This window comes from Ictidomys tridecemlineatus, chromosome 7 (genome assembly GCF_052094955.1).
Source record: "Ictidomys tridecemlineatus isolate mIctTri1 chromosome 7, mIctTri1.hap1, whole genome shotgun sequence".
Taxonomy (NCBI): domain Eukaryota; kingdom Metazoa; phylum Chordata; class Mammalia; order Rodentia; family Sciuridae; genus Ictidomys; species Ictidomys tridecemlineatus.
Genome location: NC_135483.1, coordinates 30257985 through 30279005, shown reverse-complemented (window position 1 = coordinate 30279005; position 21021 = coordinate 30257985). Strand labels below are relative to the sequence as shown.

Sequence of the window (21021 nt, the reverse complement as noted above, 5' to 3'; positions counted from 1 at the left end):
TAACTTTCAAAGGGTGAATGAGTGATTGAGGCAGCCACTAAATGATCCAGGGGACTTGGTTTGGGTCCCGGTGGCCTAATAATCATTTTGAACTTTATGTGGGCAAAATAGCAATCAGATATTTCCTTTTATGGTTCGGGCTATTTCCTACTGCAAAGTAAATAGAGTGGAACTGACTTTAAACTTGTATTTGGTCCTGTATCATATGCTATTTATTTACCAAGTAGATGAAAATCTATTGCATTTTCTCAATGGCCCACTTCAAATTTGTACTGGTGTCTTCCACCTGAGTTGAGGCTCTGGGGGCTGTTTTCAGCGTAGGCACCAAGCCCCTATACATGAAATCTTATCCTACAAACCCTCAGGGCTTCCAGAAGCTGTGTTACATGAAGATCATGAGTGCAGCTCTAAAAGAAGAAAGTCTGGGTTCAAATCCCAACACTTCAGTCTCCTAGATGTGGGTCCTTGGGCAAGTTACAGGATTTTTCTGTGCTTTAGTTTGCAATCTGTGAAGGAATGTTCTATAAATACAGAACAGTACTTGACACACAGGAATAGGATGAGCATTGCATACACAATAGAAAAGTACCCTGTGCATATTAACTTCTCAAGCAAAGTTGATTTTTGTTATTCTCATAATTTAATCCAGCCTGCTCTTCAGAGGTTTTACTTTAAGAGAAGGCAGCAGGTCTGTATTGTTGCATTAAAGTAGTATTCAAAGTGTGGGGAAAAAAAACACATATCCATATAATCTGTGACTGTGTATATATGTATTTTTGCTAATGCATGTAGAAGTGTGAGAATGAAGAGTCAATTAGTTGGATGAATCATGATATCTACTGCGGAGGTATTTTGATGTTGACACGTTCTAAAAACTTCAAATATTTTAACAAGAAAAATCCTTTTTTGATGAAATAAATGGCTTTTTACACTTGCCAATTTCCTCTGCCTTGTTACTACCTCCCACTTCCTCTACTGTCATTGCTAATGGCTGGTTAATGGCATCTACCACAAAGTGCTTTCACATTCAGTAATATAAAAAGCACAGCGGCATGCTCAGCTGCAAGGAAAAATTGAAATTGCCCAAGCAGCTCCATTTGCTAGGACTTCTTTCTAGAAATGAGATGTCAGTACATGTGGGTGTCCTATGACCCAGGGAACTGGAGAAATACTTGTGATATCTAAAAAATACTTGATCTTGATCCTGATTCTTATGTGGCAGGTTCTCAGTTCTCTCTGAGCAGATCTAATAAGACCACGTATACGTCTGATTCATGGACTAGTCCACATTTTATGATCCTGCTATCCTTTTCCCCTTCTGGAGCCAAAGTAACACCCAAGCTGTCATAAGTTGGTTTAAGGTTTTTCAATAATTCTGTCATGGGATGGATATCTTATCAAGATGAATAGAGAATATGTGCAAATATTGAATCCTGAGATTTAGCTTCCAATGCAAACACTGGCTGTGCCATCTTTCTGGGTAGCATAGTGCTGTTGGAAGAGGCTAACCCTTTCAGGCTGACTTGGACTAATCGCTAAAGGCATTACTCTTTGTTTGCATCATCAGGTGACACTTCCACACGGCCCCCCACCTGAAACCCAAGTAGCTGTACCTGGGGTTAAATCTTCCCACTTCCCCATCAGCCGGGACCTTGCTTGTTTCCTCTGCTTTCTCCCTGCTGTACATACTGGTTCCACAGAGATTGAAGGCTTAGTCTTAGTTGGGGCTGCAATAACAACACACAGACGAGGTGGTTTATAAACAATACATTTATTTCCCATGGTTCTGGAGGCTGAGAAGGCCAAGATCCATGTGCAGGCAGATTTGGTGTTTGGAAAGGACTCCTTCCTGGTTCATAGATGGCCATCTCTCACTGGGTCCTCACATGATGGAAGGCAGGAGGGAGTCACTGGGGTCTCTTTGAGGAGATCAGTAGCCCCGTTCCTGAGGACCCCCCTCTTAATACCATCATATATTGCCTAGAACCAAAGAACAGGACTGCTGCTGGGACTCGGGAAATTTCTTTCAGGGATTTGAACCCATGACAAGACTCTTCCTGGATTTTTCTCACTGTTCCTCACTCTGTTCAGGTTTATTTTTCTCTGTTAATTATAACCCAGCTGTTTCTCCTCCATCTGTAATTCAGAACATGGCCGTAACTCCTAGGCCTCATGGATGCAGTATAGCACACAAGAAAGGACAGTCTCCATTCTCTTGACTTAGGTTCCGATCACTGAAAGGGAAGGAAACTCGCTGGCCAGCAGGCAGGCCCCCTGACAGCTCCTGCCACAAACACTGAGGTTGAGAAGGAATTTGTTCCTGGAGGAGCCATGATGGGCAAAGCAGTCATCAAGTGGTCACTTTGGATGTTTTAGTCAAAATTCTTGTCCTCAAGCCCGTGTTGAATTAACTTCTACAAATTCACTATTATCTCCTAAATTCCATAAATCACCTAAAAGAAAGAGCCAATATTTTCATATGACTTAACTTGCCCTCATGTTAAGTTTCAAAGGATAGTTGGGCATTATAGAACTTGGTGAATGAGTCTGTTAATACACGCAATTGACCATTTTATTCATTTTCCTGTTCCCATTCTAGCCTTGCCCTTATAAACCATGTTTCTGAACTTCTAGCACTTTCCTCTGATCATTGGGGTTGCCTTTCTCTGAGCATTTTCCACTTCATGAACTGAGTTTTTAAAATGAGAAATATTTTCTAGTAAAATAGTTATTACATTTTAGATGGCCCATCAACTCAATTTTGAGTTACAAATTTCCCCTGTACCATACCCATGTCTCCTGGTACTGAATTATACTCCATTACAGAGACTGTGATATGTTCAAGAAAATAATCTGTTTTGTTGAGTTTTTGGACACAGGAGGAGACTGAATTATTTTGACTTACTAAAGGAGGGTGTTAGGTAGTAAATTTCTCAGAAAAACTGGCTTTTTTTCTCAGAAACCTCTAGTACATCCAATGAGCGGGGTTGCCTGGGGCCAGTTACTGATAATGATTGGGCAGGAGCAGGCTTGGCTTGGGTCAGACCAGGCTTCTAGTTTTGAGGAGATTTTAGATGAGGCAACATGCCTTTCTTTTCTCACTAGTTCTCCTATTTTCTTATCCTTTTCCTATAACTATATCTGTGTTGCAAATGACCCTCATTCAGTTCCTGTCTTCCAAATATTAACTTGTCATAAAATCGGGTTTCATTTGTCACAACCAAAAAATTAACAATCAAAGTATAAACTACAAAGTTTACTCAGATTTCTACTAACTTTACTACTGAATAATATACCTTTTTATTTTTAATTCCAGAATCACATCAATGATACCATCTTGCACTGTCACATTATTTAATGTCTTTAATATTGGATTCTGACTTTAAAGTTTCTTATGATTTTAATTTTAATAATTGAAAATATATTCACATGAAAAATAAATTATACTGAAATATAAACAGTTTCAATCTAGATTGTCCAGTATCAAAATGGTAGAAAGGAAAGTTATCAGATTTAGGTGTTAATATTTTGGGTAGTGAATATTTTCCTTTAACTCTTGACCTTTCAAATATTCTTTATTAAAAAAATATAACTATTGAGTTTTGTATATGGCTTGGATTATAAATGCTGAGAAATAGTCATTATATTTAGTTGGCAAGGTTAACATTGGTTTCTGAAAAATATATTTTAAAATTTTATTATTGTAAACAAACTAAATTCCCAATAAAATATTTTGGAGGCAAAAATGTTTGGGATTTTGGAGACAATCTTCAGATTTTTGTGGTAATCCTGGAAGGATTTTCTAAATTGCCAGATATGCCCTAAATTTTCCAATATTTTGACTATTGCTTGATGTACTGCATTTCTTTCATACTTTTCAGTTGGGGCCTCTTGTGTACTGTATAATTAGTATACTATTAAAAATTCTTGCCCCCCCCTTTTTAAAAAAAATAATCCCCACAAAAAAAAATCCGACTTTTTTTTTCTAACTGGTAAATTAAGGAATGTTTAAGAACTGGATGACATTACTCCTAAAGTTTAGTATAATCCTTGTCACATAAAATGCATTCAAACAACAGTTGCCAGTAGATTCAACAATAGAACTGGACCAGGAAAAGACTAAAAACAATTTCAATAGAAGCCTGAAGCTCAGTCTCAGTCCCCCTCTGCCACCTTGAGGACACAGTGTGAATTGCAAGAGGCTCTGGTGAATCATGACTGCTCACAGGCCAAAAAGCAAATCAAGGAGGAGAGGACAGTTTTTAAAAGACATGAATTGAGATAATCATTCAGGTGATTAAGATGAGAAAGGGGTTCTTACCTGTAATGCACTAATTACTGAAGCGATTTAAATAAAATTTCCAGTAAACTGTTTTACACTTGACCCAGTTAGAGGGAAGGAACATAAAGAATCTGTTTTCATCTTTGGTATCAGTCAAATTCTAATTTCACTTAAGTAGTTTTCGTTTTAGTTTTCTTAAAACCTGTGATTAGGTTGGAAACCGAGCAAGATGACAAAGGAATGAGAGAAGTCGATCAAGCAGAGAGGATTCTCTACCATTCGTTTTTACCTCCTATAATCAAAGATCAGGACCAGAACGGGGTAGGCTATGTTTGTAGCCAAACAAATGTGTGTAATCACTTTTTCTCTTCTTCCTCTGTCCTGATTTCACCAGGGGTAGGTACCACTTTTAATTTTATTTCTTTGCAGAAGCTTTTCTAAGTTTGGGTGCAGAGCCCTTTCTCTTGTGTGGATGGTCTGACCTCCACGTGGGCTGCACACAGTGGGCATTCTCTGAGCCAGCAACCGGCAGCACCCACACCCTGTCCTTTAATGTCCTTTGTGGGGTGGTTTCCTCCTCTGCATTTAATCCTTTGTGACCAGTTTTCTCTGTATTATCTTTTTTTTTTTTTGTTGGCCCTGTCTGAGCCCCCATCTTCTGCCTATCTCCTTTGCCACCTCAGTGCACTTCTTTATCCTTCCAGATGTCTCAAATTCCAAAAACACAGCTGTCTTTTCTCTTTATTGTTGTTCACTGCCAGCCAGATAGTTAGAATACTTATATCATTATGGACACATTTTTCCATGTGAGGGTTTTAATAGGCATGAATATACATCCTGGGATTTACGGAATTGTTAGAACATGATGTCAGGGGTAGCGCATCCAAAGAGGAACTGGCTCTGTGGAGGCACAATTTCCTCAGAATGGGGTGGATGATTAACAGTCAGAGATTTTCCACTTACTGAGTCTTCAATTATTTCTATTTCTCTGGCTGGTTCAGTTGCTATTGGAAAGTGCACAGATATGGACCAATGTAGAGCCTAAAAAACCTCCCCACAAGCTCTTTGTAAGCTAAAGTTTCCTAAAAGTAGCAAACATGCTATATAACACTGTGCACAGGCATTATTTCAAATACTTCACATATAGTATTTTTTTCTCTCCTCATAACCCTATGAGAGAGAAACTATTATTACAGTTTTAGAGAGGAGAATTTAAGCTTTTGAAATTCTTCTTTCACCATAACCCCAAAGGGCCTAATTAACACAACTCCTCAGAGATAGGGTTGGGGATTTGGACCTAGGCAGTTGGGCTATAGAATTTGCACAGAGAACTGTTATACTGTAGTGTGTCAAGGTGCCTAAGGATTTTGTTTCAGGGTTGTGGACATTAACTAGAATGAAGATTCCAGGTTCTTAAGGACAATGTTCTTATGTTGTTTTGTGGAAAACCTGTGTCCTAAGTAAAGCACTCATCATTTAAAGATAAGGAATTGGATAAGAAGAATATGCAACTTAAAGATTCCATAATATAAAGAATGGGAACATTTTTCTCATTGTACAGAAAAATCAGACCTCTGGAAGTTATTAAAACCACAAAACAAAGGCAAATTCTATTAACTATCTTCTTTGGATTTTCAATAAAATATAGAACATAGAATACATTATACTAAAAGATGACTGGCATATGTATATATAAGACAAAGGGTGAAAGAAAAGGGGCTTTTATTCAGGTGAAAATAAGAAAATCTTGTATTCAAACCAAGAAATGATGTAGCATGACTTACAATATCAAAAGAGGCAGTAAAGGGCATAGGAGATGTTTAAACACTCTCAGAACAAAATATTTATAATCGGAAAAATGAAGGCTAGGGGCATGGGAATGTGGCTTAATAGTAGAGCACTTGCTGGGTTTGAGCAGGCCCTAGGTTTGATCCCCAGTACAGGGAGTGAGGAGGAAAGAATATAAGGCTTTACTGATCTAAGGAAAACCCATAGTAGATGAAGCAAGCTCACTTAAATAGCAAGGGAAGCTGATGAAAAGAATAATCCTTATGCCCACCCTGATGAACTGTCAAATACAGTGCTTTCCACCTCTGAAATTTAAGTGTCCAGGCAGAAAAAAAAAAAATAGAAGCAAACCAAGGCAGCTATAAATGAAAACTTTATTTTTTACATTTCCACACAATATTAATGTTTGACTCTAAAGCACTATATTTATAGACCTGGGAAAAATTTGGACCCATTGGTTTTTTCTCTTTATGCAAGATCTATATGAAATAGGAATAAACAAACCATGACGATAAATGAAACTGGCTTATAAAATCAGACTCGAATAATATTACCCATTTACCTGTGAATATACTTTGTGTATTTGAGCAAGACCTAATAACAAAGACAAATTAGGCTATGAAAGGATTTGTTAAATACTGCAACACATAGCTATAAGCCCATATTCTTGCTGCAAATATAAATACAAATATTGTTCAAATATAAGAACAAGCCCAAAGAAAATCAATACAATAAAAATGATCTGTGATTCAAAAATCCTAGTTTGTAAATAAACAAAAGCTGCATTTTATAAATGAGTAGGCGGGATATAATTAAAGGAATACAAATTATTTATTTGTTTCAGGGGACATATTCTTGCATTTTAATCTGAAGAAAGTTATTTCCGGACCACTTTGGCACTTTAGGTGACTTTTAAGTGATGAAAGCCAAGGAAGTATAGCAATAATCTACAAAGCAGAAGATGGAAGCAAGTTAAAGGACAGGGGAAGTTGTAAATAGTGTGTCAAAACACATATATGAAAGAACAAATGTTTGTAATTTAATAAGTATAAAATTTCATGTTGAATGAGAGAAGAAAAACTCAAGTTCAAATATATTCTGTTCCCAAGAGACAAATCTAAAATAACAAAGTGTTAAGAATAGAAAAAATGACAAGGATATATCAGGCACAGAAATTAAAAACAAAACATTCTTCAAAGGATTATATATGGGGGAAAGCATTAAACAGATAATTTATTTTTATGGGTAAATTATCTGAATCAATAGTGCATTTTTTGTATTTTAACACAAGGACAATTGTAACACTCTAAAGTGAAAGCAATAGTGAAAGCAATAGTCATAAAGTCAGATGTCTCGTCACCCTTATGTAATATAGCAAATACATCTAGTATTTTCACTGGCATATAAAAAATAAAAAATACTATTCAAATTTTTTTTCATTGAGAATATATGTTTAAGTTTTCATGAAACATTTTCAAAACATTGTTATTCACTATTAGCTCAGCAGTATCAAGTGGGATAGTATTTACAGTATTGGGTAATAAAATACATTTTAGAGGCTTCACTTTTTAAAACATAAACTTGTAAAACTTATATATGTACAATGTTAGTACATATGAAAACAGTTATTAAACTCATTAACAGTGTAGTTCAAACCTTCACTACCAGTGTTGTATGCTCCACAAGTTTGGAGGCCCTTATATTCATTCAGGTTGACTTTTTCAAAGCAACAATTTTGCAGATCTCATTATCTGACTCAACCAAAGTAGCCTCTCCACCTCAAAGCCAATTTTAAAAAGGGGGGGAAAAACAAACAAGTATCTAGATAGTCTCATTTACACACAGTCTGTAAATTATATTTGATAACTGGTATATATTTACTGACTTCTTCACTTTGTACTAGTTCACTCTCTTGTAAGCTCAAAAGCAACTGCTCTTCATCCTTCATATCCAGTTTCCACAATTCAAAGCCTTTTGCTTGGCGTCTCTCATTATCTACTTCTGAGCTCCATTTACTACTTGATTAGTCCCTACTTCCTCCCTCTAATCTGATAGTATTTGTTGCACTTTAATCCTTGGTTCTATTTTCCTTTGACTAATCTCTTCTTTCCCATCTTCTCTAAATATAGGCTCTCCTGAAGAGTAAATGCATTTTCCCTCTTTGAGCATCTGTTCCCAATCTCAACCTTACATCAACTATCCTCTCTATTTAGAAGACCCCACTTAGGCCTTCATCCTTATCTCCTTTCTAAACTACTGGATTAAAATATTTGCCACCTATGCTTACTTAGAAGGATTTATTGAGCATCTACTATTGTAATTATTTTAGGTATTTTCACATGTCATTTCACTTATCTTTGGAAAAACCTGCAAAGTAGATGCCATATTCATATATAAAAGATGGGGACATTGAGCTTTAAGATATTTGGATAACTTGTATAGTTAATGAGTATTAGAAGTTTTATCCTGCCCCAAGCCACAGAGCTAACTACTTTTAGGAACATTGTATTTTGCCCTTTTACTTAAGGAAGACTTCACTTAATGATCAACTTGTTAGAATGAGAAATAAGAAACATTTTTGAGTACTTTGTAGTAAGTGGTATGTGACATTTTTTGCATCTGATTTAATTTTTTTCATAACGCTAAGAAATGAGGTAGTCAGAGGCAGAGACTTGTAAAACTTGCACAGCTAACAAACAGCTGATCAGGGATTTGAAATCATGTTTTCTTTTCCCCCATTGATTATATCATTTGCTTAAATTAATTAGCTGCTAATTTGGGATTAAGTTGCTTTCTCTCCTCCTCCATGCTCAACGTACTTCTTTTGAACATAAGATCACTGAAAATCAAAGCCTCCCTTAGTTTTGATCTTCTAAAAAATAAATAGCTCTGAACAGAAAATTGGTCACTGAGACATTAGTTGTAAGTGGATGTTTTGCCACAAAATTTACCCCTGACCTTCTCATTTCACTCTAGCTTCCCTTTCTGTGACCGCCATCTTGGTAGATGGCACCACATTCCACTGAGGGGACTAGGCAAGAGGCCTGCATAGGTGCCACCCTCACCTCTGTGATTCAGGCAGTCGCCTGATCCTGTTGTCTCCTTTGTCCATCATACCTGAGAGCGGCCCCTTCTGTGTACCCTCACAGGACTACTTCAGCCCCAGCCGCCCTCATCTTTGACCTGGAACAACACAGATCTTTGCTACTGGTCTCCTTGCCTCCACCACTGCCCTTCTCTAAGCTATTCTCCAGAAGGAGCTGAAATGTTGTTTTTAAAATGAAAAATCTCCTAATGAGAACCTTACAGAAGGATCCCATGTGATTCAGGGTAAAGTCTAGTCTTTCTAACAGGGCAAATACGACCCAGTATGATCTGCCACCTTCTAACACGTGTAACTTGAATCCATGTCACTTCAGTCCCGTCCAAGAACAGCTGAATTAGTCACTATTTCCTGGCTCAAGCAAGTTCTCTTGACCTTAAGTCTTTAAACGTTATTCCTGATGCTGGAAACATGCTTTTCTTCATTCCCCACCTCACTCTTCAGAGCCTTGGGTTTCTTTCTCTTCAAGAATTGGTGGGTCATCATTTCTGTGAATTTCCATATTATGGATACCATCCTAAACTTATAGTATTTTTCCACTGTGTCTTGAAACTATTCTGTCTTCCCACTAAGCACGATGCCCTTTCAGATGGAGGGTCTATACAGAACACAGCATTTGGCGAGTTGAAGGAGCCTAGTAATGTTGCTGAGTGAGTGAAATTTCTAGAAGAGTCATAGCCCCTTTGTGTAGCATCAGTTCACTTTTATCAAAAAAGTTTGTTCTTGGGGCTCATTTTTTGTCTCTCTGCTTCCTTGCAGTATTTGCTAGAAATAATGGAAGAATGATAACAAAAGAGGGGAGGTGATGAAGCTTGTCAGAGATGATGAGAGCAGATGAACTTTCCCTCTCAGTAGATTATATCCCTCCAAAGCTCCTTTAGAAAAGGATCCAGGAAAGAGCCAAGTGCATGGTGATGTCAGGGGATGGATGCCTTCTGCTGGGGAGAAGGGAGAAAATGTTAGAACAAAATGCTAGAAGAGCTTGGAAGATCTATTTTTGTTTAAAGTTCAAAGTCAGTTTTCCTTAGAGTTTAGTATTCTAAAGAAAATGTTCCCATCTCTAGCTAGTTTCTGGCTTTATTTTTTCCCTTTCTTTGTTTTCAGAGTACCATCCATTCTATCAGTTACACCAGGTCCTCAGGAAGGGCAATTGCCCACTAAGCCAGGGTGTGGAAATCTGGGAAGGTGGGGGTGTTTGTGGTGGTCCCAGTGACTGAGAGGCCCTGGTGGCATTTAGTGAGCAAGAAACAGACAGGTGGTGGTCTGACAATGTTCAGGAGAGTCCTGCAGGATAAATAATCATCTCCTGGGCTGCTGACTTCAATGTCCTACCAGACATCCATATAAGCAAAAGCCTCCTAAAAATCTGGAAGGAAAGTCAAATTATCTTTTCACATATAAATATATGGTATTTTTATGCATTTTAAAGTATCAACTGAATTTGCTAGAGTGCAACTGTTGTGTACATAAAGATTTTACTTCATTCTATCTGGGACTTTACCAAGAGTTGTTCCTCATTATGACAAATCTCATCACTGACAAAACTACATAAGATCCTGGAGTTAAAAATGTAGCATGTCTATACCAGTTTGCATTTTGGGCTGTTTATATCGGTATTTCTTTAATATATTGACATATTGAATTATAGTGAAATAGTACTATAAATTGCATTCTTTTTATGTCTGCTTTATGTAACAGGGCATTCTATATTTTTAAGTTTGTAGGCAGATTGTATTTTCTGTCTTTCAGAAGATCAAGAAGTTATATAATGTTTTGAAGAGTGGTGTTATTTGATTTGATATGGTTGAAATTCCTTTATCTGTGTAGAAGATCAGAGCAATTTTAAATGCAAGGACACTGGAATTGATCCTGGAGTGGAATTCTGGCTCTACCCCATTACTGGGAAGTAATTCCCACTGTTTTGTTTTCTTATCTCTGAAAGAGTTAACTCCTAGGGTTGTGGATGATTGTGGTGTTGATTATATAAGCACTTTCTGCTATATTAACTTATATTGGAGTCTGATAATAGTGTTTATTATAATTATACCTAACATTTATCAATCAGATTATCCCTGCTCCAGTATTGGCATTGAACTTAGGGACACTCTACCATTGAGCTACATCCTCCACCCTTTTTAATCTTTTAAACTAAGTTGCTAAGGCTGGCCTGGAGCTTACAATCCTCCTGCCTCAGCCTCTTGAGTCTAAGATTACCAGAGTGTGCCACTGTATCCAGCAAATGTTGACTATTTCAATACCTGTTTTCAATCTTAGAGCATGCAACTTTTTGTTCTCTTCTGTCATTAGATTTTCCAAAGTACTTTGAGGTCTGAATATGAAATGACTTACCTAACTTTTTAATAACCCAGAGCTATTACAAAAGTGAGTCGCTTCGAAATATTTTTTTGAAATATGTGGTAGAGAATATAATCATTTCAAGAAAATATTTTAATAGATATTTATAGACTGGACTTGGTAGATTTATGTGGATGATGAATTGAAGATCCATGAGTCGTCTTTTGGAATGGTGACACATGAGAAGGTTAATTGGTGGAGAAAAGATGGGCATGCAGGATGTGATGATGCCCTGACCTGGAGTAGCCCAATCCTTCACCTGGGCTGGCTCCTTCCCTTCTCTGATGGCAGCAGACGGCCTGTAGATGTCCCCAAACACACGTCTTGTTAATGTTTAAAGCTTCACTTTGTTGAAAACGGCTCTCAGGTTTATAAATTACCAGCAGCCCCAGCTAAAGTGTGCTAGACAGATAAAGACAAGTCGGCGGTGACTTACTGGGGGAAAGTGGAGGAGGCCTGAAAGGAGTGACCCAGAAAATACTCACGGCTGCCAAGGAAATGGAGAAGGAAGGGAGGAAGTCTAAATTTCCAAAGAGGATCATCAACTACCCATCAGAGGGCCAAGAAACAGATTTGCTTGGCTTAGGTTATGCTAAAATATAGTCTTTTTTTTTTTCCTTTTTATCTAATTGGCAGGTTTGAGATTTAGCTTCCCCCCACCCCCTCCCCAAATCCAGACAGAAGATTTAAATTATAGAATTTTTTGGCATGCTAAAACTTTAAAACATATGTAACTAATCATTATATTTTTTAAGCTGGGAATAAAGTTGTTAAAATTATTTAAATATATTTTGTGGAATTTTTTTTTTTTTTGCCTTGAGACATCCTTAGATATCTTCCACAAGAATATGGTGTAGTGTGTATATTTTCAATGACTTTCAACATGTAAAAGTCCTGAACTTTGTGAAGTAAGTGTATTAACCAGGAAGTAGATAGGAAGCATGATGCAGCTTCAGAAATGAGAATTTCATCATGATTTTTTTTTTTTAATGTGTGAAAGGCCACTGGGTATACAATGATATATTTTGTTGACAGGAAAATAAATGAGTAGCATTTTTTTTACCTTGTCATGAAATTCAAGTGCATTAAATGCTTCCAGAATTTGTTCCTATAAGACAGAACATAACCTGCACTTCCAGCAGAACTCCAGCCGAAGAGTTAGAGCTTTTGAAGCCATGAACCAAGGCTGGAGGAATGGTTATTCTGACTTGCTTAAAAAGACAGGTGAATATGCACCAGTTGTTATTTCTCTGGTAAGAGTATTGTTATATATGAATGCTGTTTAAGGCGTGTTTTTTTTTTTTCTTTTTGCCTCTGTAACCAAAAGGCTTGAGGAGAACAATTTGAGAGGAGAAAAAGGTTATTTGGTGCTCATGGTTTTAGAGGTCTCGGTTGATAGCTCCATTGCTCTGTGCCTGAAATGAGACAGAACACCATGGATGAGGAGTGTGGTGAAGCAAAACAGCTCAGGTGTGGTCCACAGGAAGCAGAGGGCTCCACTCACAAGGGACAAAATATACACCCCAAAGGCATTTCCCTAGAGATTTGCTTCTTTCAGCCACACCCTACCTTCCTGCAGTTACCACCCAGTTAATTCATTCAAGTGAATTAATGCACTGATTGGATTATGAGAGCCTTAACCCAATGATTTTACCTCTAAACTTTCTTGCATTGTGTCACACATGAGCTTTTGGGGGATACCTCATATCTTAAATCATAACAAATGGCTTAGATGTAGACAATTAAACAAGTGGAAGATTTCATAGGATTTTTAGAGATGATAAGACAATATAAGGGGTAGGGCAGGCCATGTAATTTTAAATCAGATTATGGTGGAGAGTGAGGAGAGATGCTATAACAACTCTAGACAATAGGTCTGGGATTGTTCTGGGATATAGAAGCTCTTACAAAGAGATCAGCTGGTTAAGCATTCATAAAACAGGGAATACAACCAAGGTTCCGCAATGTAATTTAGTAAAGTCACTTTTACCATTAGGGATCAAGGCAGGGCTCTTGGTGAGCCGTGAGTTTCTACTGTGCACTTGACCACCCCTTTCTGGCTCCCTCTTTAATGCATGTTCTGCACTCCTCTCACAAGAAAGACTGAATCGGGAACTGCAGATCAGAGTAGTGGGATTTGAAGTGAATTCTTACTTTACAGCCTGTGTCTGTTTTGTCCTGAGCATGTGCAGAGGCAATAGGAATAGAATGAAAGAACTTGGGCCCTAGTGAGTGAGCTATTGATGAGCTGAACCTCATAGTTTCAGAATGTTGGGTCATCTGCTTTGGTCTTACTGTTCTCTGAAACCAGATTTCAGAGTTCCCTTAATGGTTTTGTCTTTCCTTCCTATGTTGGCAGCCTGGTGAATTTGCATAGGAAGTGACACAGTGCTTTTAAACCTTACATGCCTTTCATATTTAACCCTCGTTTGTTTTATAGAACTAATATTTAAGCACAAATGTCCTGGCCCTCCTTAATTCTCTCCCTCCTTCTTTGTGACCTGTTTGTTCTGTGGCATGAGCCCTGGAACAGATCAGATCAGATCTCCTAGGGGATCTGTAGAATAGATGGTTGATGTTTAAAGCCTCTTAATACAGTGCTGAATTTTAGGGGTACCCGAGGGCCCATTGTAGGCTATGTGTTTATGGATCTTTTTTGAACACTGTGAGGTGTTCTGTTGACCCTGTGGGTATGAATGGGTGTTACTGTACCCTCTGCCAGGACAGCTATAATCTCTAGCAAATGGGGAAAACATGGGGCAAATATCTGACTTGACTTGTCAGCACTTTATGAAAAATAATTGATCTGATCTTAATAGGATTCATGTGTTTTTAAATCACAAAACTGGTTAATTAAGATGAACTTTATAAAAATTCCTGTATATAATTATTTTGTACATTTTAAAATAGTCATGTTATTTTGAATTTAAATAGCTTAAAAATGGGTTTTATCCAAAAACTGCTCCTGAGCCCAGAGAACTGAAAAATGAGGTTGAGGAGTTCCCATTAATTGAGATTTCATGACAAGTCAAGCCTGGTATTATGTGATTTACAGGTTTTAAGAGCTTGATCTTTATAACAACATAGTAAAATATGCATTATTATGACCATATAGTAGATGGGGAACCTGAGGCTCACAAGTTTGAATCTATTGTCCAAGACTACACAGCAGAACCTGGGGTTAATTTGGGTTCTATCCAAATCCAAACATATGCCAAGTCCCTCACCTAAATAAGGCTAAGGTAATGGAGCTCAAGCATCCATGAGCTCAGCAGAGATCATATCAGACTGGACTTTCCCTGTAATATCAAAAGCTGGCTGATTTTTTTAGTTATTCAGGAGAATCACACCATTGTTAAAAAATCAATCATTGCTTTACTCCCTTGGCCACACACACACACACACGGCCCTCCACAGCAATTTGAAGCATCTGTACTTGTGGTTTTCTGTTTGGAGATCAGTTTTGAAATCACTATTTTCTCTGTCCATGGTATCTTAACATACTTGGCAAGTTTCTTCCAATTGGCAGCCATCCTGGGCTCTCCCTGTTCCTGTTTCAGGAGTTCAGGCATTTGGCAGAGAGCTCCAATTTGGTGACAGTGTACATACGTTTTTATTTATATATTATAGCAGTAGATGGATATTTACAGATTGGAACTTTAATCACTTTTTACACTTCCATTTTTCCCACTGAAGATGGATGATTTGATGACTTGGTATTTAATAAGATCATTGTTCTTCCCCTGCGGTAGACATGGCTACAACTCGCCTATTTGTTCCTGGGCTCATGGGCAAACTTGCTCCCCTGCCCATGCAGCTCTGTGAGGTCCATGTTGGGTTTCTGCCAATGAAATGTGAACAGAAGGGGAATATTGTCTTCTGGGTTTCCCCGCTTACATGTCACTTCCTCTGACATCCCATTGTCCTTTGCATATCTACAAAGCCTGATTATCATCTAAAGGGTTTTTCATGGTCCATGTGTCTTTATCTTTCCAGCCCTACTCTATTTCCTGCCTTGCGCTCCATCTCGACCATCTGAAGCTTCGTGAGAACGCAAAGTTCTTTACCACTGGATCTTCATTCAAGCAATGGATGGTCACCTCTTCCAGGAAGTCCACCCTAACCTCCAAAGAATGGTGCCCGTGTCCTTCCCAGGGACTTGTACAACACGATAAGCATACTGTGAGTGGGAGCACTGACCCCATTTTATTGAAATTTCTTCCTTCTGTGTTCCTCCACTTAGTAATTTGCTCCTTTAGGGCAGAAACGGATATGTTGTCCTTCATTCTTCAATGTTTTTTCTCCAATGAATAACCTGGACCCTTCCCCTGTAAAAGTTCCTCCTATGCTTACTTATAGGCCCATATTCCCCTTGGTTTAAAGAAATGGCTACAAGACATCTTCAAATCCTCTTTTTTGTTCTCCTTTCATAGCTCATTTAGCAGCGAGTCTTGTCAGTTATGTCCTAATTTATGCAACTGTCTACTTGACTGCTTCTCCACTCTTTTCTGTATGTGGGGAGCTCCATTCAAACCAGATTCCCTACTTCCTCTCTCTGGACTGGCCACTGCCTACCTCTCTGACCTCATCTCACATATTCCCAATTTCTATGCATTCTAGGCTGTCTGGTGTTCCTTGAACAGAATAGGCTTGTCCAGGTAGGTGTGTGTGTGTGTGTGTGTCTAGTGTGCTTCAAAACTACATCTCAGGGCTGGGATTGTGGCTCAGTGGTACAGTGCTTGCCTAGCATTTATGAGGCACTGGGTTTGATAGCACCTCATATAAATAAAAGTTCATTGACAACTAAAAATGAATATTAAAAAAATGAAAGAAACCCACATGGTCAGGTTAGTCTCACTAAGGATGTCGCTTCTCAATAATGAATTCTGTTTAAGTCGGTTTCTTTGTCACTTATCTAACAAGAACAACTGAGAGGAAGGAAGGTTTATTTCGTTCAAGGTTTCAGACATCTCAGTCCATGATTAGCTGACTTCATTCATCTGGGTCTAAGGTGGGGCAGAATATTGTGGCTGAAGAGCTAGGGGACATAGAGGCCAGGAAGGAAAGGGAGGGTGAAGGGGCGGGAAAAGGAGATGAGACAAGATATAATCCCCAAGGGCATGCCTCCAGCAACCCACTTTCTAGCCATTATTAATTCTCCAACTGGATCAATCCACTTACTAGGTTACAGACATCATATCTCATCATTTCACTTTCTGTATTAATACAGGTGTTTTGGGGAGATACTTCATGTCCGAATCTGAGCACTTCTCAAAGGCCCCACCTTTGAACATTGCTGCCTCAAGGACCAAGCCTTCAAAACGTGAGTCCCTGGGGATGCTTCATATCCAAATCATCCCATTTGTTCATCTTATGTATTGCATTGGTATCTGTTCATGAAAATGGAGAGAGAGTAGAGGAAAGATGAATGGTATCATAATCATAAAGCAAATTTTTTCTTTCATAGCAAAACTCAAAAGCTTTCATAAGTTCCAGGTAATTTTTGTACTAATGTCAAGAGATCTTATCCACCAGTAAATGGCTTAATCACTACAAAAATAATTCTTATAAAAAGCTCCAGAGGAAAAAAAGAATGGGATATAGATAGCTAAGGGTTAAAAATTCAAACTTTTCTGTAGAGTGTCAAGCTCTGGGATGTGCGATGTGCCATGTGCCCTTTTCCTGATTAAGATCTTGGTTTTTAAAGTTGATAGGATTCAATCCCCGTTTCCTGGCCTCATCCTCTTGTGAACAGTTAGGATGTGTCCAGGAAACAAAAAATGGGCTTTTCCTTAGTAAAACTGAATGTAAGATACTTGAATGTAAGCTTCCGTCTCCCCTGAGATGTCATTGTCACATGGGCAGGAACCTTAAAGTTGGTTCCGAATAGGAGTTCTTCCCATGGATTGACTAGATAAGCGACTAAATCCCCGGTATCAAGTTTCAAGGTCGTCTATAGCCCCTGTGTGGGAACCATCCCATGTTTCACACATTCTCACTGCTCCTAGGAAATCTGAAGGTGAATTCTGTGTAAAATGTTTGTGTTGAGTCAGAAGACTTGATATCACAGGCCTCCACTGATTGATGAAGTGTTTTTAAAACTTGAAGGTGCATATGTATCACCTGGGGAATCTTGTTAAATGCAGATTCTGACTTGGTTTGTTTTATGTGTGACCTGAGATTCTGCATTTTAAACAAGAGCCTATGTGATGCTGCTTGTCCTAGGACCATACCCTGAGTAGCAAAGGCAAACAACTTTGCATATTTCCATGGAATGCCCGCATAACTTTGGGAAAGAAGAGGCTACAAGAATTTATCTAGGGGGTATGGGGGTGGAAAAGACGATGGAATGAGATGGACATCATTACCCCAGGTACATGTATGAAGACAGGAATGGTGTGACTCTAGGTACAACCAGAAAAATGAAAAATTGTGCTCCATGTGTGTACTGTGAATTGAAAAGCATTCTGCTGTCATGTATAACAGAATAGTTTTTAAAATCTATTTGTCTAATAACGCATGGCCTTAAGTCCTCTGATTCAGCATTGTTTGACTATGCCTTAATGTTGGTCCTCTTATAATTATCTTATTTATCTCTTGAATTATTTTATGTATTTTATTTTCATGTAGTGACAATGCCTGACCTTCCTTAGGAATGTTGTCTTTATAGATTCTTTTCAAAATGGTGATATTCCAAAAGACTCTGTATACTAAAATAAAATTGGTTCTTTTTAGTTATATATGACATTATAATCCATTTTGATATAATTATACAAGTATGGAATACATCTTATCCTAGGATAAGATGGATCCCATTCTTGTGGATGTGCATGTGCATGAGGTGGGAGTCATTGTGATATTTTCATATATGTACATGGGAAAATTATGTCTGATGCATTTTCATTCTTTCCTTTTCCTATCCTCATTCCTTTGCTTCATTTCCTTTTGTCTAATCTACTGAATATTTTTTCTCCCCTCACCGCCCCCATTGTGGGTTAGTTTCTACATCTTGGGAAAAACATTCAACTTTTGGCTTTTTGGGACACACTTATTTCACTTAGCATGATGGTCTTCAGATCCATCCATTTACTTGTAAATATCAAAGCCATTCCTCTTTATGGCTGAATAATATTCCCCTGTGTATTTACACCACAATAGCTAAGTTATGGAACCAACATAAGTACACTTCAACAGATGAATGGATAAAGAAAATGTGGTGTATGAATGAATTTTGAAAATATTATGGGCTCTAGTTCATCTATTGTCTTAGAAGTGACAGCCCCACTGTAGTCTACGGCCACAGAACAATTCACGTTGACGGATATATAGAGCATAATCTGCCACCACAATGCCCGAGAGATTATCTATTCATAGTATCTTCTAATAAAGGCAAATTTGGGTGCTCTCATCAATTTTTTAAAAGAAGTTCTGTCAATTTCTGGGCTGTGAGCTTTTATAAACTGTAGCTGGGTGCTGCCCCAGAATTTAACCAATTTTGGCATTGGGCTTGGTTTGAAAGTCCATAGGTGATTCTCATATGAAATGGGGACTGGAGTGAGATCTGTTGTTTAAAAAGTACGGATGCTAAAGTATCTACCTACTGGAACAATTAAATCACAAATTCTGGATAAGACCCCAATATGGGTGTTTTAAAAAAGCCCCTGGGTGGCTTTAATGTGTACTGTTTGATTTTCCCCCCTCCCCACCACACCCCCGGCCACGTGGGTACTTTCTGTCATGTGACGTGGATTGTCTAAGTGTATTTTGGGCCAAGCTCAGGTTGGCCAGGAACCTGCTCCCCCAGCTACTGGGCCCCATGGTGCAGCTGCACAATGGCTCATTCCTCTGTCCCCTGTGGGCAGCCCGGGGAAATGTGGCTTCTTTCCCACACAAGGATATCCTGCAGCAGCCTTTCAGGTGAGCCTGCAGGGTCTTTGACTCCATACCAGACACGCCAAAGGCCTCCTAAAAATGAAGGTTCCTTTAACCCCCTTATCCCTCCACTTTGCTCATGGAGGGATGGTTCTAGTTCACGCTGGCAGCAGCAGCAGCAGCAGCAGCAATGATGCTGGGATTTCTTTACTATGCTCAACTTCCTGAGGCCCTGAGTGGCTTTGAATGTCCTGTGTTAATTCCAGCCTTTTTTTTTTTTTTTTTAACCCACCTTGCTGAGAAGCTGCCCAAGTACTTCCTTGGTTTTATGCCATGGAGTCGCCAGGAAAGCCACCTTCTCTATTCTGCCATCTTGAAAAAACAGCCATAACCTTTTCATGTTGCATCAGTTTTCATAACTTATCAGTAAGATGAGATCAGTTTGTATGTTGTAAGTCATTGTTTGAAGCAATTATTTGTCAAACAACGGTCAGATAATTCCATTTTTACTAGTTTTAATGCATGTTTATGTTATGTCTGTCACTGGGAATAATAGGAATGATTCTAACATGTTCAGTTAGACATTTTGAGATCTTGCATTAGGTAAATTCAATATGTTGATATCTGAAAGCTTCCTTCAATATTTTTCCCTGTGCTGATTTTTCTCTGGAGGTAAAGCGATACTTTGAGGCTAAAATAGTTCACATGACAAAGTTTTTCTTTATCAGCTTTATTGCTTTTATATTCTTCATTATAAAAACAAATATAATGAATGTAGAGTTACATTGTTTCTGGGTAAAATGGATGACTAGAATTCATTGCTCAAACTTGTCTACATTGTGTTATGGAAAACTTAGTTGTTTATACATCATTGTGTTATAATGATGTATCTTCATATTTCCATGTGGAAAGCAGCCACAGATTAGGGACCAACTTACCACCACTTAGGACCTTCAAGCACCATTCTTTTCTAAACATATCTTCATTAATCATTTGGGGAGAACTCTGCTGTTCCTGCCCAAGTAAAGACAAAATGGAAATACTGAAGATGAGACTTGGTGTAGTCAGTTACTTAGCTTATAAATAGTTTAGATCATTATTTTAAGTGACAGCAAATCTAATAGCTGTATTTAATGTTCTACACTACAATGGCAGCTAACTGATTGTTCCTGCTGTTTATCAGTAATTCATCTCTCCCTCTATCCAGTCTCTTGCTTTTTAAGAACCTCTATTTGGAAGACATCTTAATATTCTCCCACTTAAAAAAAAAAAAAACTCAAGGCAGGATGGCATTCTTCCAGATGATTATTGCAATTATTGTTTTTGCCTAAATATAGGTCTCACTGTGTTAGCTCATAGCCAGTGGGTGCTGGTGAAAGTAGATTAAAGAACTATTAAAGAAATGTGATGGGCCTTCATGTTGGACCTTGAGCTGCTGAGGTCCCTAAAAGGTTTTTGTCATATTGACAGGTATTTTCCTTCTGTTATTGCCACTTCTTCCTTGTCTCTCCTCATATTTTTTTTATTTTTAATAAGACTGAATTTCTTTCAGCTCTTGCAATATCCTTTCTGGTCTCTTGCATACATAATTCCTTGGTCTGGATCACCAATTCCCAAACCA

At 38.2% G+C, this 21021-nt stretch overlaps 1 long non-coding RNA gene across 1 annotated transcript in view; it reads left to right on the top strand.

Moving 5' to 3' along the window:
• The window catches only part of LOC144365288 (uncharacterized), a 245585-nt gene that overhangs the window by 13797 nt on the left and 210767 nt on the right, over positions 1-21021 (top strand). Inside the window, exons 2-3 of the long non-coding RNA XR_013423594.1 lie at positions 15525-15710; positions 16759-16851. This is a non-coding gene — a long non-coding RNA (uncharacterized LOC144365288). The remainder of the gene's footprint in view (positions 1-15524; positions 15711-16758; positions 16852-21021) is intronic.